The 24,221-nt window shown below is 38.2% G+C and overlaps 1 protein-coding gene and 1 long non-coding RNA gene across 7 annotated transcripts in view; both read right to left on the minus strand.

The window, feature by feature from the left end:
- Positions 1-24,221, minus strand: part of RABGAP1L (RAB GTPase activating protein 1 like) — a 769,071-nt gene that overhangs the window by 106,239 nt on the left and 638,611 nt on the right. The window lies entirely within an intron of this gene.
- LOC118014451 lies at positions 16,288-18,728 on the minus strand. Its single transcript, XR_004680285.1, has 2 exons — positions 17,368-18,728; positions 16,288-17,252 (listed from the first exon to the last, which is right to left on the minus strand). It is a non-coding gene; the product is annotated as an uncharacterized LOC118014451 (long non-coding RNA).

Below are 24,221 nucleotides of genomic sequence, written 5' to 3' on the forward strand. Positions count from 1 at the left end.
CATTGTTCATTGGTACCTTAGAATTAAGAAATATCCTATACAATGGTTTAGAGTAACAGCTTATCTGGAAGCTTAGACCTGACCAATAAAATTTTAATCCATTTCATTTCAAAGAGATCAACTGAGTTTGATGAGTGTAGGAGGAGGGAAGAGAGAAGTAACACATTATTATTTTTTAAAGATTTATTTATTTATTTGAGAGAGCGAGAATGAGAGAGAGAGAGAGTACATGAGGGCGGGGAGGGTTAGAGGGAGAAGCAGGTTCCTCGCCGAGCCGAAGGCAGTCGCTTAACCAACTGAGCCACCCAGGCGCCCCGAAGTAACACATTATTTAACATCTACTGTGCTGGGATGGAGCTTTAACTACACTCTCCTAATTTTTACAATAATACTATGAAGCTGGTTTTATTATCCCCATTTTACAGAAGAGTAAACCACTGCCCTATGGGTTTAAGTAATTTAAGGCCACACTGCTAGTATATGAAAACCATGATTAAAACTGAAATATGTGATTACACAGGCTGTGTGTCCCCCCAACCCCCAACAGGTTCATAATAAAATGAATTCAAGAAAGAAGAAAGTAAACTCAACTTGGAGATCCTGAAATAGAAGCTTCACAATTTCCAAAGCTGCACTTTGTATCTCTCTTCTCTTAGTATTTTGTTTTAAATTTTTTTTAAGCAAGTTCTATGCCCAACATGGGGCTTGAACTCAGGACCCCAAGATCAAGGGTCACATGTTCCACCAACTGAGGCAGCCAGGCGTCCCCCTCTTAGTATTTTCCTTTATTATTATATCATTGTATATTCAAAATATGAACTAAAAACTCATTTTGGGGGCGCCTGGGTGGCTCAGTCGTTAAGCGTCTGCCTTCGGCTCAGATCATGATCCCAGGGTCCTGGGATCGAGCCCCGCATCGGGCTCCCTGCTCCGCGGGAAGCCTGCTTCTCCCTCTCCCACTCCCCCTGCTTGTGTTCCCTCTCTCGCTGTGTCTCTCTCTGTCAAATAATAAATAAAATCTTTAAAAAAAAAACAACTCATTTTGCATCTAACAGTATTATTTATAAGGCATTTGCAAATAGGAAGAAAACTGAGGCCAACTACTGAGAAGTGTAATGCATATATTAACAGTCTGCTACAATAGAAAATATCGTGTGGATGGAAGCAGCATTCCTTCAATGACCTGTCAACAGCAGCTTCTCTGTGGTTTAAAATTGGCCTTTTGTTTGCTTTAAGACCAAGAGTAAGTTGCTCAATGGGTTAATAGAAAAATAACAAAAAGGCCTTAATATTTTTTAACAGTGGTCTTAGTAGGAGTGGTAGCAATTTCATTCACTTCAACAAGAATGTATTTATTTTTATTTTCTTAAAGATTTTATTTTTAAGTAATCTCTACACCCAATGTGGGTCTTGAATTTACAATCCTGAGATCAAGAGTCATATGCTCTACCTACCAAGCCAGCCAGGCAACTCAAGAATTTATTTTTTATGTTCAATCTAAAGTATTTTCCCAGGGGCGCCTGGGTGGCTCACTTGGTTAAGCGTCTGCCTTCGGCTCAGGTCATGATCCCAGGGTGCTGGGATGGAGTCCCACATCGGCCTCCCGGCTCAACGGGGAGCCTGCTTCTCCCTCTGATCCTCTCCCCTCTCATGCTGTTTCTCTCTCTCTCAAAAATAAATAAATAAATAAATAAAATTTTAAAAAAAAATTAATTAAATAAAATATTTTCCCAAAAATGGTCATTTCAGGTTTAAGAACTGTCATAAAGCATCATCATAACATATATTGCTCCAATATCATGATTTTTATTTTTTACCTAAAAATAGCTAACATCCTTACGTATTACTTATAAAAGACAGCAGGAAGTTAAGAGAGAATATTAGTGTCTACATAGCTGCCCAAGGGTTTACTTTCAGTTACGAATTCTAATGCATTACGATGCATCCTTATTTAAAAGTGTCCCTTTGGTGGCTCAGTTTTGGTTTCTGCTCAGGTCATGATCTCAGGGTCCTGAGACTGAGTCTTGCATCAGGCTCCGTGCTCAGTGTGGAGTCTGCTGGAGATTCTCTCCTTCTCGCTCCTCCTCTGCGCCTCCCCACACACTGGATTGCCTGTGTACTCGTGCACACTCTCTCTCTTTCTGTCAAATAATGAATGAATGAATGAATGAATGAATGAATGGATGACTAAATAAATAGTCTTTAAAAAAAGAAAGTCTCGGGGCGTCTGGGTGGCTCAGTCGTTGGGCGTCTGCCTTCGGCTCAGGTCATGATCCCAGGGTCCTGGGATCGAGCCCCGCATCGGGCTCCCTGCTCTGCGGGAAGCCTGCTTCTCCCTCTCCCACTCCCCCTGCTGTGTTCCCTCTCTCACTGTGTCTCTCTCTGTGAAATAAATAAATAAAATCTTAAAAAAAAGAAAAGAAAAAGAAAGTCTCTTTGGGGGGCACCTGGCTGGCTCAGTCAGTGGAATGTGCGACTCTTGATGTTGGGGTTGTGACTTCCAGCCCCCCCCACTGGGTGTCAAGGTTACCTGAAAATAAAATCTTTAAAAAATAAAAAATAAAAAAATAAAAATGTCCATTTGGGACAACTTAGCATGCATTTGTGGAGAATTTTAAGTATGCAACATGAGATTACAGTTTATAATACTAAATGACCAAGCTGAGACTAGAGCAATGTATATATGCTGGCAAATCTGTATAAATGATCAGATCGTAAAACTGAATACAAATATATATTAAATATTGATTTATGGGTAATTTTAATTTATGTAAATATAATGCCTTTTGCTTCTCCTAATGGCCATCTAGCTTTTGACACTTTACTACTTACTAGTATCTGTACTCCAAAGAGTACAAAAAACAGGGAATGAAGGAACAACTCTAATTAGTGATTAATTGGTAGGTGTTATTTCTAATCATCTCTGTCAAATGACTACACTAGAAAAACAACTAAAAATTAAGAGCTAAAATAAAATGTTCATTATTTGAAAATTTTCAATTAAATATTTTTTCCATACTTTCTATTTTCTATTCCCATGTATAGAGGAGAGCTGTCTAAAGGAATTTCATAAGAAAACTGCCCCATGAGGTTGACTAAATAACAAAATTAATGTTAAGCAAGAAGTTCTGGTATTAAACTTTATAAAGAATAAAATGAATTTTTCCGGGCGCCTGGGTGGCTTAGATGGTTAAGCGTCTGCCTTCGGCTCAGGTCATGATCTCAGGGTCCTGGGATCGAGTCCCGCATCGGGTTCCCTGCTCAGTGCAGAACCTGCTTCTCTCTCTCCCTCTGCCACTCCCTCTGCTTGTGCTCTTCTATCTCTCTATCAAATAAATAAATAAAATCTTAAAAAAAAAATGAATTTTTCCATTATCTGCACTTGGAACACATAATGGAAGCATCATTAACTGGCTGCTTTTATTAACTATTTTATTCACTATTAACAAAACTTGTGCTGTACTGCATGGAGCACTGGGTGTTACACAAAAACAATCAATTGTGGATCACTACATCAAAAACTAATGATGTATGGTGACTAACATAACATAATAAAATAAAATTAAAAAAAGAAAACTTGTGAATCTTTTACTCTAAAGCCACTCTTTAAATTTCAACAGGAACGTTTTTTTCCCTTCTCTCCATTCTTCCTCCCATTATCTATCTCCCTCATACACATCTCTTAAAAAATTATTTTTGTCCTAAACTATTTGATTCTTTAGTACATCGTGTATTTATCAGATAACTTACTAAGTATACACCTTTATATACATTTTTAAACTTAATTCCAGTTATTCTACATTGTTCCCTCTATACAAGGGTTGACAATATAAATGAGATATGAACACAGTACATGATCTTACAGATGGCACTTTATAAATGAGTCCTATATTAGCTGATTGTAGATAATTGTTCTATTATAGTTACTGCATCTACCAGTAATTCAATATTGCTAAAAAACAAAAACAAAACCCTTTATTTTATGTTAGGGTGATATCTTAATGAAGATATTTCATTAAAAAAAAAAATCCCACTGATATGTACAGGGTAATTAACCATTGTGCAAGACGATATCCTAGGAGTTCGTTCCTGTGAAAGAAAATAGCTATAAATTTGTCCAAAGCCTCCATAAGAAAAAAATTATAAAGCAACCATTTTTGTAAAGGAGCTTCGTTCAAAGACAAAAGTTCTCTTTGAAATCACACACAGTTTCTCTTTAATGCAGACTGTGTTAGCACTATTAATATAAATTTCCTATGTTCTTTTTATTATTAATATATTTGTAAAAGTGGTCTTTAACCTTACAATGCCACAGAATACAAAGGAAGCAGTAAACAAATTTACTGGTATTTTGTATTTACCCCAGGGCAGTTGAACAGAAGCAAAGGGAAGGAAATGGGTCTGAGATTTGGATAATAATACAACTCTCTATGTCATAGTGGGAAGACTTAAACCTCTGGCAAGTGAAGGCTAAGTGACAGGAATCTGACAGTACCTTGCAATGTTGATAGCACCACTTCCCACCCCAAAGCCCTTAGCTTACATGAGTCTTCTGAATTTCTGGGTCAAATAATCAAAAAATAAAACCATTATAGGTAATACTATTATCTCTACTTCCCTCTCCTAAAACCTTAATGTATTTCCTCTAAAAAGAAAATCGCTTCCTTAGCATTAAAAAACAGTATTTTAGAATTTTGTATCCAACCATTAGAAACCATTTCTTTACCCAGCATATATCACTGACAAGGTATTATGTTGAAAAAAAGTAAAGCAAATGATGAACATACAACAACGTTACTAAGAGGTTGAAGGGAGAAAAGCAACTGTTTACATTAAATATATTGTGGTTTTGTTTTGTTTTTACTACAAAAAGCCCATATATAAGTTACAAAAAAGATGCAGAAATCAGAAGAAACTCAAAGTGAAACAACTTCCTCTTGGTTTTAATGGTCAATAAAGAAATACATAAATTTAAAATAAATAAGTCTTTTAAGCCTTTACTAGCTATAGGTTTATTAGTTATTTTGGCAGTTGCTAAGCAACAGTCTCTTCTGTAAGGCACATGCAATTAACAGGTTTTCAGGAAAAGATAAATGCAAAATTAGGGAATAGTATTTGAAAAGCAAAAAGGAAAAAGTATTAACTTGCTAAACAGACTGTAACAGATTTAGTGACTTCTGCAATAGTGGTTAAACATTTTGTTTTCCACTGGCACCAAATGAGATGTTACTTTAGTACATTAACATTTTAACTTTATTTAAATGGTGATCATTATACTCAACAGCCTAATTATTTTGAATATCTCAAATTAAATCAGACCAGTATGCTCCAATTACTACTAACAGTGATCTCTATAGATCTCCTTCTCTGCCAGTATTTTCCTCAAATCCCCAGTTTCAGGGTAGTCACAGCCCTGGCTTGTATTTTTAAAAAATTTTATCCTACTGTGACATGAAATTAGTAAAGCTACAGCTTCACGATGCTGCTTAAGCTACTAGATCCCTGAAAAACTTGCTCTTCAACGTGAACATTTTGTTTTTAATTTTAAGTGGGCTCCAGGCCCAATGTGGGACTCGAATGCACAACCCTGAGATTGAGAATCACATGCTCGAGGTGCCTTGGTGGTGCAGTCAGTTAAGCATCTGATTCTTGGTTTCAGCTCAGGTCAAGATCTCAGGGTTGTGAGATCGAGCCCTCCATTGGGCTCCATGCTCAGCTAGGAGTCTACTTCAGATTCTCTCTCCCTCTCCCTCTGCCCCTCCCACTTGTGCACACACTCCCTCTCTCTCTCAAATAAATAAATCTTAAAAAAAAAAAAAAAAAAGAGTTGCATGCTCTATCCACTGAGCCAGCCAGGCACCCCTGATGTGCACATTTTGTAATAACTCTTTTTACAGATCTTACTATATCAACTCAGTGACTAAAGAGGAATACCCTTTAATCCATTGGGTATAATAATGGAAACTTTTTTAAAAAGGAAAATGGCAAATAACTGAATGGAAAATTACTGTAAAATTTCAACTGTTGTGGGGGAAGGAAAAGATAGGAAATGGAATGCAATGCTATCATTTTGAGGATTCAAGGGAAAATTTCCCTCCCTATTCCTGTACTTTTCCCCTTCCTCATTTTTAATAATATGTTGCAAGTTGTGTAAATGGTGGAAGGTCATGACTACCAATCCCCTTGTTCCCAAAATCAATTCCTCTCTGACTTTTCTTAGTCTACGCCGAGCAAGCTTGATGCAGGGGCTAGTAAGAGTCCACTTTAATAAATGAGCTAAGGAAAAGAACTTACAAATGTGAAGTGCCTTGTGTCTGGGTTGCAATCATGCCTTATATTGGTTCTACAACCAAACACCTGTGATCTTAGAAAGGCAGCTTCTTATTTTATTTTAAAAGAACAGCTTTGGACTAAATGATTGGTAGAGTCTACTTCAGTTTAACATCCATAACTCCACCTTGAAGCATACTGTTATAAAGAATTATAATCTATTAAATAAATAATTACTCCATCTTTAAACCTGCCGAGACGGGACACTTAATACCAGGTTAGTAGGATCTTTTGAGTGGTTTCTCTTTTTGTTTTCCATAGTTTGCCTCAGACCAAACTCAAGAATCTACCACGAAAATCTAATTGTCCAAATAAGAGTAAAAGGCTAAGAAAAATGCCCTCCCAAAAGTCAGCAAGCAGTTTGTAATGATATGCATGGCTAAGACATGAATTTTAATGACCTCTATTTTGTTTTCAACAGCTACCAGAATTAAACATGAGCAGACTCTTCAAACTGTAAAACTCTCCATTGAGTCATATAAATTTCTTAAACATGGCACTGTTAACATTTGGGGATGAATAATTTTTTCTTATAGAATGCTGTCCTATGAATTTTAAGATGGTCTACACCATCACTGGCCTCTACACATGAGATATTAGTAGTAGCCATTCCCCAAGGTTGTGGCAACTCCAAAGTTTTTGGACTTTGCCAAATGTCCCCGGGGTGCAGTGGGGGGGGTCTACCCTGAGTTGAGAACCATGAATATAGATCTGTATCTATAAATTAAAATTATGGAAAGGGGTTATTTTTAAATCCCAAATTGACCTCCAACCATAGACTTTTAAAAATAATTTCTATGATTTCAGGCCCTACTGATATCGTCTCAAACTCTATTGAAAATTACCAATATCAAGTGCAATTATGTTAAGAAATTGCATTCTGAGGGTTGTGGAAAGGGAGGTGGGTAGGTGGATGGGGTAACTGGGTGATGGGCATTAAGGAGGGCCCCTGATGTGATGAACACTGGGTGTTATTCACAACTAATGAATCACTGAACATTCTATCAAAAACTAATGATTACTATAAGTTGGCTAATTGAATTTAAATTTTAAAAATTACATTAAAAAGAAGAAAATTACCAATAAATGAGTCATTCATTAATATTTGTGAAGAACTTTCTTTCACTTTGACTCTATAAGGTTTTTGCCTCCAGAACATTTACGTATTCTTCTTTTTTTTAGTTTTATTGAAGTATAATTGACAAAAAAAATTGTATGTATTTAAGGTATACAGTTTGATGTTTTGATATTAAATATTCTTAAAATTGGAAAAATCATAGTCAGTTACTGACAAATTCCTTGTGGTGTCTCATTGTTACAGACATTGTTTATATATCAGTATTAATTACTTATATGTTGGAATATATATTATTCAACTTCAACAATCAGTTTTATAAAGTAGTATCCACGACTTTCAGACATAGGAGGGTTCTAAAAAGATGTCAGATTCTTAGGTTTCTGAAGGGGACCAGAATATGCTACCCCAAAATATGCCACAAAATATGCCTAAGGACTATTTTGAGCTGAAAGAAATTGAGAAGCTGCAGACACAGAGGGAACTCTCTGCCCTCCCCCCATCTGCCTAAAAGCAGAGTATAAATTTCCTTTTTGTAAAGAAAATTCCCATCTGTAAAGGGGCCCCCTCCACAACCCTTTTCTACTATTAGTTTCCCTCCTACATTTCCTAGTTACCTTCTCACAATTTACCCTCCTCCAAGCCCAAACCCCCTTCTCCTTTGTCTAGTCACCTCTCTACAATTTATCACCCTTTGTTAAAACGGTATATAAGTTCCCAGATCTAGCTGCCTCTTTGGGTTTTCATTTCTTTTCTGTGAAGTTGCTATTTATATAAAAAATATTAATATCAATAAAGAAACATATGCCTTATTTCCTGTTAATCTGTCTTTTGTCAGTTTAATTCATAGGCCCCTAGACACAGAACCTGAGAGGGTAGAAGAAAAGTTTCCCCTTACTTATGTTTCCAACCCATAATTTGTTGATGAAATTATCACGAAAAAGATGACAATTATATTTATTCATAAATATATACTACCCCATGGATACATAGAGTATTGGAATTGGCTTTAGAGAGTACTATCTAGTTCCTGATTTACAGAGGAGGAAACCAGAGGCTAGGGTTAGGCCATGAAAAAGTAAAAATTTCATTTTTAAAAAATGAGGGGAAGATGAAAGGGAAAAAGCTTAAGAAGGAAGAAGAAACAAAACCAGGAGGGAGGGAAGTAAAGCCTTTCGAGGGGTGTGGCTTTAGTGTGACAAACCAAAGCCTCACATACTGCAGACTTCAGTCCCTGGGATCCACACAGAACAAGAACTGGAGAAGTAATTAATGTAGTTTTACAGCTTTGAACACACTCAGTGCTTCCTGTCAAGGGCCAAGTGTTGCTGGAGGAGACCTGCAACAGACTGGCCAGATATAACTTCCCCGGGCGGTGGTAGACAGAACTACCTGGCTGCTTAGACTGACACTTTATAGCACTTGATTAACTGGATTTCCTGTTAAATGGTGGGGACCAAGGGTGTGTTGAGTATGTTTTAAGCTTTTATGTTTGGAAAGTTTTCCTTATGTGTTTATCCTGGGGTTTTTTAATCTAAAAGTCCAACTTTAAAAATATAATAAATAAAACAGAAATAAAAAAAAGGTAGATCCAGTAAAACATAGTGGTTGACCTTTGGCTGCTTCTATACAAGTTTTAGATTGTATTTTAAAGTTGTCCAGATGTTCCAATGTGTAATTGGTTAGTTTTATCTGAAAGCATTTGAATAGGCATAGGACTTTGTAATATTTTAAAATAAGAGCAAAAAGTATCTTCTCATTTAAACCGGCCATTTAATGAAAACAATGCTCTGTTAGTATAAACAAATAAAAAGGGCTGATGAACATCCATCCATCATTAAAAATGGCTTAGAAACAGTTCAAATACAAAAAGGTAGTTGGTAAAATTTCGCTGTATCTAACTTCAGTGAAGGTCAAGAGAACACAGTTACTAAGTGTCTCCTATTTATAGAGCAGAGTGCTAAACATCTGGAGTATCAGACTGAAAAACTCAAGAAACCCAGATCTTTATCAGTAGGCTGTAGAAGAAAATGAAAGAAATTTCTACACATGGGGCGCCTGGGTGGCTCAGTCGTTAAGTGTCTGCCTTTGGCTCAGGTCATGATCCCAGGGTCCTGGGATCGAGCCCCGCATTGGGCTCCCTGCTCTGCAGGAAGCCTGCTTCTCCCTCTCCCACTTCCCCTGCTTGTGTTTCCTCTCTCTCTGTGTCTTTCTCTGTCAAATAAATAAATAAAAAATCTTAAAAAAAAAAAGAAATTTCTACACATAATGAAAGTAAATATATTCATTCCTCATTCCCCATAAAAACACAAATAATAACCTCAGTCCATTTTAAAATGTCTTTGAATTGAGCCTTTCTTTTCACTGCTTTTAATAGTCCCTCTTTCTCAAGAGCCTTTGCTTAACAGATGCAGAAAACAAGGCCCATAGAAGGGGAATGAAATGCTTACTTCAGATTCTATGAAATCACAGGTGATGTATGGGCTGTTCAGGCCTTCGGGGGTTCTCTAACTCAACTGCTTATGTCAAAGGCCCCAAATAGAGCTGCTCAGTGGCAAAGCCCTCTTAAGTAAGGACCCTAATGGTAGCCAAAGCCTACCTTACCCTTGGTCTGTGTATAGGACACAGCCATTCCAGTCTTCCACAAAGCACAGCTAAGCCATTAGGGTTAAATAAGGTAGGGACACACTTCCTCCAGCACCATTTAGAATGGAAAAGTTCTAGGCCTGAATGGGGCCATCAGAGTGGTCCATGGTGGCCACTCTGATTTTGACTTTGCTGCAGACCCCCAAAACAAGACCAGAAATGGGTTAGTTTCTACGCCTAAAACATATGACCTTGACTCAATGGTAATTTTATATCTCATACTTAATATAAAATCAGGCTTTCCTCAAAATATGCTTTTAGATAATTTATTCCCTTTATTGAGAATATCAGACCCTCAAAAGCTTTGGGATGGGAGAGGAGGAGGGAACATTTTAAAAAGCATTAAAAAAATGCATTTACATTGAGTATTACAGTCAGAATTTTTAATAGGCAAGAAGTTTTATTTCAAATTCACTGGTGGAATCTATAAATATATCACTCATTTCCTGGTTGCTTAGGCCATTAAGGGTCTAATCTATTTCCTGAGCCGAAACTAGCTAATGGAAAAATATTTAGAATAGTAATTATCTAGTGAGATGGGCAGTTGGCATCTACTTACCCTAAACATATCCTTGGTCATAATTCCCTTCAGTAATTTATATGGTTTCTAAAGAAATAATCTCACTTTTTACGATGAAAGATCTTTGCTCTACCCCTAATGTTTTATGAATAAGGGCACCCATCTATGACATCCTTCAGTCTCAACACATGTGTACCATAAGGTCAGGAAGTGTATTACTTGCTTTCCTACCAAGTATTTCATTCATGAAGTCAGTGAAAAAAAAAATAGGAAAAAGAAAACCTCATGAAGTCAATATTGTTATCATAATCAAACCCAGATTTTATATCTATGGATGGATACCACCTATTTGCAATACTACCCCACAGCTGCAGAGATCCAATTTACTGAGAGCAAACTATGATATGCTGCTGCTGGATTTACCAGGGGCAGCCCACAACGTGACATTCGTAACACTCTCCAAGTTTCATTCCTACAAATTTCTTTCTCTTCTGTGGCCACCATCTCATTGTTGATTATCAGCACACCTCTGACACGTCTGTTATTAGGTGGAGGGTCCAGATGGCAAATTAATTTTTTATATTTAGCCTATGAGAAGCATTATTCACAAGGTAAAAATGCCAGAGGGAAACCCCAAATGTCGGAAAAAGCCAAGCATGACTTTACCTCCCTCCCTTCAGCAAAGTTCATCAAGAGTTGTCTTTGAAAATAATCTACCACAGCCGGGTTTAGGCTCTAGAGCAAAGCCAGCCTTTGAGTTGAGACCTGGGAGTGTGGCACTCATGAGTGAGATTCTGAAATCTGAGCCCACCAAAGATTTCTTTTTTTTTTAATTAAAGATTTTTATTTATTTATTTGACAGAGAGAGACACAGCGAGAGAGCTGTGGGGGGAGAGGGAAGGGAGAAGCAGGCTCCCCGCTGAGCAGGGAGCCCGATGCTGGGCTCGATCCCAGGACCCTGGGATCATGACCCGAGCCAAAGGCAGATGCCTAACGACTGACCCACCCAGGCGCCCCCCACCAGAGATTTCTTTTAAATCAGTATCTATAAAGATACAGAAGTATCTGTACTTTTGTGTGAAGATAAAGCTCAGTAGAAGATGTATTTGATTAGATAAAAATATTACTGGACTCTAAGAAAAATGCCTTTTTTCTTTCAAACAGCATTCTTATACACGTTATTACCTTTCCATAATTCAGACACCAGTGATAAAGCCATTTTATATATTTTGGCACAGAGTATTAATATCATTATTGCTGCCATAAATGTCTCAATCCAAAACAGAATTAGCAGTAATACAGTTCTAGTCCTTTTGGAAACCTCTCCTAAAAAAAAAAAAATTAACTTCATTTCATAAAGAAAAAGAACAAATTTCTGCTAAAGAGGACCAATTTATTCTTTAAAGAAATTTGATTATCAAAGCAAAATAGAAACTCTTTGTTCTGTCTGCTAGTCACATCCTGTGCAGTCATCAGTATCAGTTGTTAAAATTTTTCCTTGTGGGTTTCACATCTATCTTAGATCAATCTTTTTATAACACATTGTCCAGTTGTATTTTGTACATGAGGCAGAAGCATTTCCTGATCTCAACAGGCTTACAAGGCCCTGGAATTGTCCTGGAAAAGAAAACTGAACAATATAACTTACCAAAAAGAAAATGCATCAGAACTCAGTATTAGAGATTCACATGTGATACTGCACCTCCTGATGATGCTATATAGTTGGGCCTCGGACACCACCGACTTGCTTACAACTGTTCTGTGCTTTTCTATTCAGAATTTTAAGTGATAGCAACCACAGAAGCAATTCTCCACATTCTGGAATCTTCCTATGCCCTCTGAAGATCTAACTGATATACTTGTTTTCTGCAGTTCTCAGGGTTAACATTTCCAGGTAAAAGTTTACAAAAGTACCAACAATTAAATAAAAATTAAATATTTGATTCTCATACCACTAAACTCAAATACTTAATTGAAAGACAAGTTCTAGTGTCTGACAACTTTAAGGGTAAACTATCTTTATTTGGTCTTGGATAAAACTGGCATTGGAACAAAACTGGAAAAACCCAAGTAAGTAAGACTCTAGAAAAACTAAAGTAGTCAAAGAATTACAGTCATTTAGGTGTGCTATCATGATCAAAAACTGTTCGGATGACACATTTAAAATAGGTCACAGAAACCTAAAAAGTTTTAGAAAGGTAGGAGTTAATTTGCTAAGGCATCCAAAGGAAAAAATAACTCAACTTCATCATTCAAAACAGAAAAGATTGTTTAAAACAGAAATACCAAAAAAAAATTATTTTCAATATTACAATTTGAACAGGAAAAAAGACAGGTATAAAAATTTATTCTCTTCATTAAGATAATAAAATTGGACTTCTACACAATTGGTGAAAGTAATGAAAATACAGCAAATAATATTTTACATAATGAGAAACATGCAGCCCCGACTAGTACCATGGGCTCCGAGGCTGATTTGTACCATCCCAGCACATCCAGACTAGAGAGAAGATGGTTCTCATCTCTGAGGCCCCATAGAGCCCCACATGTATGGAGGTTTTATTTCTTTATTATTATTATTTTTAAGTAGGCTCCATGCCCAACGTGGGGCTTGAACTCACGACCTCATGGTCAAGAGTTGCATGCTCTGTCAACTGAGCCAACCAGCCACACCTATGTGGAGGTTTTAAAATGTAATTTTCCTCTGTTGGTTTTCTGTTGCTATATAACAAATTACCATAAACTTCATGGCTGAAAGCAACACCCATTTATTATCCCACACCTCTGCAGTCAGGAGTCCAGGTAGGCCCTGCTGGCGTCTGCTCAGGGTCTCACAGGCTGAAATCAAGATGCCTGGCAGGCTGGGTGGGCTCTAATCCAAAGGCTCTGGGGAAGAATCCCCTTCCAAGCTCTTTCTGGTGGTTGGCAGAAGGTAGTTCTTGCAGTTGTAGGAATGAGTCCTGTTTCCTTCCCAGCTGTCACCTGCGGCCTGCCCTCAGTGCCTCAGAAGCAACTGCATTCCTTCCCCTGTGATCCCCTCCATCTTCAAAGCCACAACTGCAGGTGAATGCCTTCTCATACCCCCTAGCTCCTCCACCGCCCTTCTGACGGCAGCCAAAAGAAGCTCTCCGCTTTTAAGGCTCATATGATTAGGTCAGGTTCACTTAGATAATCCAGGATAATCTCCCTATTTTAAGGTCAGCTGTGATACAGAACGTAATTTATTCACAGAAGTCAGATCTCATCATATTCACAGGTTCCAAGGATTAGGGTGGGACATCTGTAAGCGGACCATTTAAACATTTTTGCTTATCAAAAAAAAAAAAAAAAGAAAGAAAGAAAGAAAAAAGAAAGTAAACAAAACAAAACAACAAAAGCCAAATGGTTTTGTGAACTTGCCCAAATGTGAAACAAAGATATTCTAAATTCCTTACACTTGGATAAGCAAGATATGCGTACGGTATAAAATAGAATGACCTGAAAGATAGAGAGTAAAAAGTAAGACTTGCTTCTAATACTGTCCCTTAGCCCCAGCTCCATTCCCTAGGAACAACAACTGTTTACTAGTTTGTGTCTCTTTTCAGAGATATCCGTATCTAGTAAAGCACATATATTTGGGAAGATTGATATTATCTGTTCCTGAAAAACTGATAGAAGTCCCTTGTTAAATCACCTGGGTCTCAGGCTTTTCTGAAGGGGTTGATGGGGGAGGGGTAAGCGGAGGAGGGGGCGGGGGTGGTAGTGGTTATTCTGTGACAGTTTAGATTTTCTAATTATCTGTGGTTAGTATTGATCATTTCTATTTTCCTTGAAAAATCATCCTTTCTTCCAGGTTCTCAAATTAATTTGCACGGGACTGAGCAAAATATTTTATGATTCTCTTATTCTTTTGTTTCTGCCATTTCCCCATGATTATATCTCATCTATGCTCTCTTCCCTACCCACTTTTTACTAGGTTAGCTAAAGAATTATCTATTTTTTAAAGAACCAGCTCTTTTATTTATTAATCTGATCAATTTTCCTTTTTCTAGTTCATTAATTTTTATCTTTATTCCTACCTTCTGCTGTTTAAGGTTTGTTTTGTTGATCATTTTTCTAACTTTTTGAGTTAGATATTTAATTTGGTTATTTTCTTTCTTTCTTCAGTAAGAGAGGTGCTTCTGAATTCTGCTTTAGTTCTGTCCCATAGGTTCCAATATCAAGTGGTTTTATTGTGTTTTCCCTAGATTTTCCATAACCTTTGGTTTCCTCTGTGATCCAAGAGTTGTTTAAGCAAAAAATTTTAAATGTTCAAATGATAAATTAAAAAATTCCTTTTTTTTTTAAAGATTTTATTTTTTATTTATTTGACACAGAGAGACACAGCGGAAGAGGGAACACAAGCAGGGGTAGTGGGAGAGGGAAACACAGGCCTCCCGCTGAGCAGGGAGCCCGACGGGGCTCAATCCCAGGACCCTGGGATCATGACCTGAGCCAAAGGCAGACGCTTGAGGACTGAGCCACCCAGGCATCCCAATTAAAAAATTCTTTTCTTAATTTTTAGTTTTATTGCAACAAAATTAGAGAGTGCTATATGTATTCCTTTCACCTTCTGAAATTCATTGAATTCCCTTTAGGATCTACTTTTGTGAATGTTTTATTCAGCATTTAATAAGGCCTATTAGCTTTCAGAATACAAAGTGACAAATAGTTGCTTTATTAATTATTATTTTTTAAAGATTTTATTTATTTTTGAGAGAGAGATAAAGAGAGAGAGCACAAGCACAGCAGGGGGAAGGGCAGAGGGAGAAGCCCACTCCCTATCGAGCAGGGAGCCCAACGTGGGACTCGATCCCAGGACCCTGAGATCATGACCTGAGCCAAAGGCAGACACTTAACCAACTGAGCCACCCAGGAGTACCTTTATTCATGATTTTTATTTCGGTTTTCTTTTTCTTATTTCTTGTCTACCTGATCACTTGAACTGAGAGAAGTGAATTAATGTTTTCTTACTACTATCATGTAACTATTTCTCTTCATATTTTCTGCAGTTTTTGCTTTATAAATGGTAGTGGTATACTGCTATTATGAATCATCCTTCTTTGCCTTATTTCAAGCTTTTTCCTCCAAATTCAATCATGTCTGATATTAAAGATGCAATCCTACTTTATTGTGTTTTCCCGGTAAGCTTTTGCCCATGTTTTCAATCTTGTCTGTGTGATTCTCCATTCAGCCCATTACCCCGCTTCCTCTTTCTGCCTATTCAGGGCCAAGGAAGCTCTTGCTGCCACCCCACGCACCCACTCCCATTAGTCTACACTGGGCATTACTGGTTTGTCTGAGATCTGTAGCTGTAGATATCCTTCTTCAACTGCATTTGTCTGTTCCTCATTGCATACTGTGGTTTGGGGTTGCGTGTCTCCTAGTTTCTTTAAAGATGGGGCTCATGTTTCTCCTTTTTGTTCTCCTAGTGCAGTTGGAAGATTTGTGAGACAGAAGGGAGATAATGCCATCAGATATGTTCTAGATTCTAGAATCTAGAATTTGTTTTTTGCCAGTTCTCCTTCACTACCTATTCCCTGCTCTCTGGCCAAAGGCCATGCTCTCCTATGTGCTATAGGTGTTCCTGATAACGGTATGTTCTGGTCCTTAGTACCCTGAGTGAGGAAGGCAGTTTCTTATCTGGCTCTCTGAAATTTGCTCATGTAGTTCCTAGGCTATTTTTGCACTGTCTATATCTACCTCCCCCAGAAGCTTCTGGAAATCCTACTCTTGTTTCTGACTCATGTCTCTCTCTTCAGTTTACAGTTCAGTCTGCCTAAAAGCATATTTTTACCAGCTAATTCAAAGCTGATGCTAAACAAGACAAACCAATGGCTGGGCCACATTATCAATTTGGCGTTCTACCTACTGTGTACAAAGCCCCCTCCTGGGCATTGGTGAGACATACCAAGATGGATGCCTCAGGAACTCATACTTTAGCAGAAAGAAAAAAAAAATATTGTTCCTATACTTCTTTTTTGCTCAATAAACATTTCCATGTAGTCTCCTCAAATGTCATGTCATGTCATCAGCATTATCCATCATTCTCTGGGTCCTCCCTGTATCACGTTAGCTTTCTTAAACAATTAGAGGTAAGTTGCCTTTCCTGTTCAAAGTCTGTACACTCTTGACATGCACATAAAACTGCTACTGTTCATCAGTCCTTGCCTCGGTTGCCACAGCCAAAATAATAAGAGTTGAACTCACAGGGCAGTTGTATAAATTAGGATCCTTTGGCTGCAAAGAATAGAGACTCAAGTTATCTCCCGTAACTGTTTGTGGTTGTGTGTGTGTGAGAAGAGTATCTAGGGGGCATTATCATAGGCTTCACGTGAAAACAAGGAACAAGGTATGCCATGTGGCTAGGCCTCATGGTAATTCATGGAAAGCAGCTTAACCAGGCCTCACGCGAAGTATAGGAACACAGGCTGAGAATTTCAAGTTGCAATTTCAAGTTGTCCAGGATTAGACAGATGTGTAAAAATCTGGTTATAGTTCCTTAGGCCTTTGGCAGCAGTAATTTGTTGATCATCCTCTTCCCCTGCAGATATGAAGTAAAATCTCTGCAGCCCCACGCACACACTTTTTGAAAATCTCATGACTTGGCTCTTACTTATATATCACTCTTGCTTACTCACGGCTTCTAGTGACTCATGTCATCTTTGTCTGCCCTTTTTTCTGGCTAAGTATTGGACTTCTGTTCCTATCAAATAATTCTCTACCTCAAATTTAAAATTTCCTTAAAAGAGAGGATCTGATCCATCCACTATGTCACCATTATGAGTTGGATATATAAAGTACTTGTGCTGGGCCATTTAAAGGGTCAGACTCCCCAAAGCCTGACTGCTTTAGGGCAAATGCAGATGGCAAGGTCATACAGAACATGGCCACCTAGAGTTGTGCCTTGGGTTATATCCTCAGTAAGGTGTTACAGGTAGGATCCCTTAGGGGGAAAAAAAAGGCCTCTGGGTATACAGATATTCCTAGATTTGGCCTGACTAGTACAGTGGTTAAGTTTTCCTCAGTTCTGAGTATCAAACATCATGCATTCTGCCCCAGGTTCTCTTTGACTTCCAAGGTAGATATGCTTGTTTTATTGTATTACATGCTTTTCCTGTATATTTAAATGTAATCACTACCAAGACAAAAGTCCATATGCTATACCACCAAAGGCAAATTTAGTCCAGCCAGCTAGAAATTCCTTGGGAAGAGTTATATCAAATAGCACCTAGTGCTAGCCTCCCAAGGGGTCAAAGTGATTGATATACCCACTTCTATAAAGGAACCATCCATTTACTAAAGCTAGGCAATAATGTACCTAGAAGAAATTGGGGCTTACTTATAATTTTACTTCTGCCACCTAAGACCACATAGACAAAAAGCTTTTTAAATTTCACTTATGACAATTTAGAACTGAATTTCACTTTGCTTATCACAATCCCTGTGAGAATAAAGTTTTACCATCATCTTATAGATTGGAAAAGAAAATAATTCCAGAAGCCAACAATGCCACAGTTTAGAGATGCACTGGATTCAGAGAATAAACTGCTATGGCTTTAAAATTTCAACCACAGCACAGCTGTAAACATCAGCCTGGCCTAGCACCTGAACTGAGACAATAAATGCCTGATTAGGTACAGACATCTGTTTGCTCAAGCCTAGCCATATGCCACTGGATTGAAGAGGAGCCAGTCGTCCACAGGGCCAGAATGTATTCCTTTAAAGCTCCTGTGGGGGAGGGAGGGAGTCTGTCCAATCTGTCCCTGTGTGTGTCTGCTATTTGCCTAATTCTTGCAAAATTATAAACTCTAACAATCAAAAGAATAATCTAATAGTTTTGTTTAGAGTACACAACTGAAGATATTCATCAAACAAAGGGGATATAAATTTAGATAAATTCCTTACAACAAACATTATCATAATAAGGTTTTTCATAAAAATATTTTCAATTGCCAGATAATGATCTATATCTTAAAGGCACATTACTGATGTGGGTAAAAAGAAATAATGCAGAAGATGCATAATACAAGGAACACTTTTCATATCAGACAGACACATACCATACTACTTTCAGCGATCATTTGGTTTTCTTTTTTTTAAGATTTTATTTATTTATTTGACAGAGAGAGACACAGTGAGAGAGGGAACACAAGCAGCGGGGGGGAGGGAGAGGGAGAAGCAGGCTTCCCGCAGAGCAGGGAGCCCAATGCGGGGCTCGATCCCAGGACCCTGGGATCATGACCTGAGCCGAAGGCAGACGCTTAACGACTGAGCCACCCAGGCGCCCCGACAATCATTTGGTTTTCAACCAAGAAGTTCTAAGCACTTACAATTCCAATGTATCAGGAATTATAATGGATATTCAGCATAGGGAAGTGAATTTACCTTCTACTTGCTCTCAAGGGAAGGAATCATGAAGGTCTAGCAAGGCAAACAGACTGAGAAGTAATAAGAAAACAATGTAAGAGTATCTCTAATTGGCTAATCTATTGGCCAAAGATTCTAAGGGGTATGCTACAATCTCAACATGCCCTATCAGAGATAGGCCCTTCTTCTGACACATTTTGCATCTTTCCCAAAACTGTTTACCATGAGAGATCCTCGGTCACCTATTATCAGATCCATAAAAAAGAAAAGATATCCAGTGGTGTTCTATTCACTTTTTTTTTTTTTTAAGATTTTATTTATTTATTTGAGAGAGAATGAGAGAGAGAGAACACCTGAGAGGGGATAGGGTCAGAGGACGAAGCAGACTCCCTGCCGAGCAGGAAGCCCGATGCGGGACTCGATCCAGGGACTCCAGGATCATGACCTGAGCCCAAGGCAGTCGCTTAACCAATGGAGCCACCCAGGCGCCCTGTTCTATTCACTTTTAATGTTATGGTTAGTTTGCATCCCAGGGTGTAAGTTTGATTATATGTGAATGTTAAACTCGGTAAGGAAGGGAATGGTGATCAAAGTTTTCACAAATTATGCTTTGCAATGGGTATGCCATTAGCAGGTGGAAAGAAACAGCTTGCAGGAGTGTGAATCTTTGAAATGAATGCCTGGGCCAGACACAGGGGGAGTGATGGTTATCTTATACGGAGAATAGGAAACAATTATATCCTTCAAGTCCTCTCTCTTACCTCACGCATCTTCAATCCCCTCACTCCTTTATAAACCTCCAAACATCCTCATCTATTCAAATTGCCTGGTCACTTATGGCAGCAAATATACATGGAAGAAAAATGAGAAAAGATGTGAATGGGAATGAAATTAGGTTCTTGGTATCACCTTGAAAGAAAATTAATATCTTCTTTTAATGTGATGTGAGCTGCTGAAATAGTTAAATCATAGAATCCTGGTGATTTAAAACAACAGAGTTCATTTTTTAATCATGCAAAGTTCAGGTAGCAGGAAGGTAGGGTTGGGGCTTTCTGAACTCTGTTATCATTTAGGATCTCTGACTGTTGGAGATTTTATCTTCTTCAACATGTAGTTTCCATGGTCCCTTTGGATGCAATATTCAGTTGGCACAAGGGGTTGAAAGAGAGCATGGAGGCTATATGGGAGATTTCTCTTTAAACAGCTAAAGGAAGAAATGTACATCACTTTTACTCTCCTTCTTTTGCCCAGACACAGTCACATAGCTACATCTAACTGCAGAGGAAGTTGGGAAATGTAGACCAAACTGTATCAGCAGGAACAAAGGAAAACAGGTTTGGTGAACAATTAGCCAATCACTGCCACAGTGTCTTTCCCAGATTATTATACTTCATCTGCAAATACACCCAGCTCTTGCATCCTAAGTATGTGAATTTAAATGGTGTATTTGTTACAATGAAATTCTACTACTTAACAAGTTTACCTCCCAATGAAATGTACTATAAAATGAATTGCCTGTAAAAGGAAAATTTTCATTAAAATTCCACACTAGCTTATTCGAATATGAGTTCAACTGCATAAAAACATTTTAGAGGGGCGCCTGGGTGGCTCGGTTGGTTGGGCGACTGCCTTCGGCTCAGGTCACGATCCTGGAGTCCCGGGATCGAGTCCCACATCGGGCTCCCTGCTCGGCGGGGAGTCTGCTTCTCCCTCTGACCCTCCTCCCTCTCATGCTCTCTGTTTCTCATTCTCTCTCTCGCAAATAAATAAAATCTTAAAAAAAAAAAAAAATTTTTAGAGTCTCTTCATTTACATTAAACAACTAGTGGCACTGTCTCTACTTGGATTTCTTACTTGTCAAACTTAGTATTTCCAAAACTCTACATTTTTTTTTTTTAAGATTTTATTTATTTATTTGACAGAGAGAGACATAGCAAGAGAGGGAGCACAAGCAGGGGGAGTGGGAGAGGGAGAAGCAGGCTTCCTGCTGAGCAGGGAGCCCGATGCGGGACTTGATCCCAGGACCCTGGGATCGTGACCTGAGCCGAAGGCAGACGCTTAACGACTGAGCCACCACCCAGGCACCCAAAACTCTACATTTCTAAAACCAAATATGTGATCTTCCCCTCCATACCTCTTCCTGTCTTTGTCATCTTAGAAAAAGACCTCTGGACAGCCCATTATTCAAGCCAGATCCTGGGAAATAACTCTTTATATCTTTCCCCCAAATCCCCATCCAATTCATCAGCAGGTTTTACTTTCAAAGTATATCTTGGATTCCTTAATTTCTTCCAGTTTCCCCTAATCCAAGTCAATCCACTTTCACCTGGATTCCTGCTGTAGCTTAATCTCTACTTCTACCTTTAGGGTAGCGCCAGTACTTTTACGTTTTCTTAATCTGTTCTTTCTCACATAAGTCAGATAGTCATCCGAAAATCCTTCTGAAGATTTGCATTGTGCTCAGGATAAAATCCAAAATCCCAACAAAAGGCTTTGAGGCCCTGCAAGAATCTGATCTCTAGTCTCCTCTCCAACCTCACTGGCCAGCCCTTAACTTTGCTCAATCTGTACCAGACTTTCAGTTCCTTGAAAAGGGCAAATGCCTTTCTGTCTAGAGGCCTTGCCACACAGTATCTCCCCTGTCCCGGAAAAAAAAATTTTTTTTAACCATAATATATATTTTGTTTTTACCGTGAAATATATTTTCATATAAATGAATGTACTGATATATATGACTACCATTTATCCAAACACCAAGGCCAAGATAGGCAATTAACCCAACTGCTTCACTCTGGGAAGAAGAGGTATATGGAAGGAATGGGTTTTCCCCCAGTTCACCTATCGATAGAGAAACTTCTTGTCTTCTGCATGAGGCCCATTAAAGCCCAAGATCTAGTCCAGCAGGGAATGGCAAATGCCTAAAGAACAAAATATAGGTGTAGAATTCACTAATATCTCAGGATTCAGGTTTTCACATTAATTTCTGGTTCCTAAAATTTTTTTTTATTTTCCCACTCAGCCACACATTTAAAAATATTTTTAAATTATTTTATCCAGAAGTTTTAGATGTTCTGTACCAGAAGGGTTTATACTGACAACTGGCCCATTATTTTGCCAGAACAAAAGATCTATGGCATACTTTACTACTCCTCTTCATCTGGCTAGCTCCTATTAAGCTTTTAGAGCTTCAGCTTAAAATGTTACCTTCCTCTGAAAAGTTTTCCTTGATCCCCTGATTCCCCAGTCTAAATTAGCTTCTTACTATCGTCTCTCTTGTAACAAACTTCTCTTTCCCTTTGTAACCTTTATTGCCATTTTTGATTATACATTATTTTTGTATTATCTGTCCCTTCCATTATCCTGTAAGCTCCAGGAGGACTGGAATCTTGTCTGATGTGATTATTCCTGAACAGAATACCTAGTGGGGTACTAGGACACAGTAGGTGCGCAAGAAACCCCAGATGCTTCTTAAGCAAAAGAATGAACAGATGCAATTTAATGTAATCACACTGAGTCAGAGTAGTCTTAAATCCTGTGACTGATAAATACTGGCACTATTTAACAGCTTATAAATACTGATTGCCTTCAAAAACTATGTGGTACAGTATAAGATGAATAAAAAGAACAGTGAGTATAAGAGAGGTAGTAAAGCACAGACTCTAGAACCAGGCTGCCTGGATTCAGATTTTGGCTCAGTCACTTATTAGCCAAGTGACCCTTGTTACAGACTTTCACATTTTGTGCCTGTTTTCTACTCTGTACAATCAGGCCAATAAGGGTATTTCATGACATTAAAATAATGATTAAGTGATAAACATGTCAGGCATCTATGGAAGCAAGATATAATTGTTGTGGCTGTTATCGTGACAAATTTAATATTAACCAGTGGTGCCTTCACACAAAGATGGCAAGTTGTATAGAATCAGGAGGGAGAAATAGGCAGGAACGGCAAGCTGTGGAAAGGCAGCTGGGTTGCAGATGCACCATTAAGAGGCAGGAGCGCAAGGAGACATCCATGAGGGAGGCAGGGAGGAAAGGGCTGCACGGGTGCCCACTGCCAGCACACAGACATAACTGACAGAGCGGTTAGGAGAGCAGAGCCTGGGATGGGCCTGCCATCTCTTTTTTGCAACATGCTCGTAACACTTAGTTCACCGGATCCATCACCAACTCTCTGTGGGGAGGATGTCTTTGGATCTGATTTTGGGCTCAATTCATCAAAAATACTTGCGAACGTCAGCCAAATAGGACAAGATTAAGTTCTGCTCCTTTTGATAGCAGCAAGTATCTCTGGGCATTAAAGGCAAATTCTGTCTAATGCACCAGTTTTCCTGACAAATGCAACACTCTATTCGTGGATCCTATTTTTCAAAAAACGAAATACTAGATCTTCCCCATTTTTGGGGTCTTCCTTCCTTTTTCCAACTGCATTTTTCTCTAAATACTGAAAACATATTACACAATATCTTCTTTTGCATCCATTCCCCGCCCTCTAGATCCTGGGTCCATCTAAAAATAAAGTCATTAGAGTTTGTATCTTGTGATATTACACTGACTATAGGTCTTATTATTTTATAAGAAAGTTTTATTACCCTTTTCTCTAGATATAAAACTAGTTCTTTTTAGTCATCCTGAGACCACTTACCCATGGCCCTCCATGAAAAATTTACATTAAGAGGAGTTTAACTACAACACCCATATTAAGACTCTAAAGTTCTATCTGTTGGGATAAAATAACTACAGCTGAATGCTGAGATGAATTAAAACAAAAACAGAATTAACTAGGTCCAAGGAGCTTACTGTCTCTGTTTTCTTCCAGGTGTTTTAAGGTTTCAGGTCTTATGTTCAAGTCTTTAATCCATTCTGAGTTAATTTTTGTGTGTGGTATAAGACAGTGGTGGAGTTTCATTCTTTTGCATGTGGCTGTCCAATCTTCTCATCACTATTTATTGAAGAGACTGTCTTTTCTTGTAGTTTTCAATATACAGGTCTTTCACTTCCTTGGTTAAATTTATTCCACGGTATTTTATTCTTTTTGATGCAATTTAAGTGGGATTATCTTCTTAATTTCTCTGATAGTTCATTATTAATGTATAGAAACACAACAGATTAGTGTGTATTGATTTTATATCCTGCAACTTTACTGAATTTATTAGTTTTAACAGTTTTTGATGCAGTATTTAAGTTTTCCTATATATAATATCATATCATCTAGAAATAGTGACAGTTTTACTTTGTCCTTTCCAATTTGGATGTCTTTTA

Source organism: Mirounga leonina, unplaced genomic scaffold (genome assembly GCF_011800145.1).
Source record: "Mirounga leonina isolate KUSES-001 unplaced genomic scaffold, KU_Mleo_1.0 Mir_154, whole genome shotgun sequence".
NCBI lineage: Eukaryota > Metazoa > Chordata > Mammalia > Carnivora > Phocidae > Mirounga > Mirounga leonina.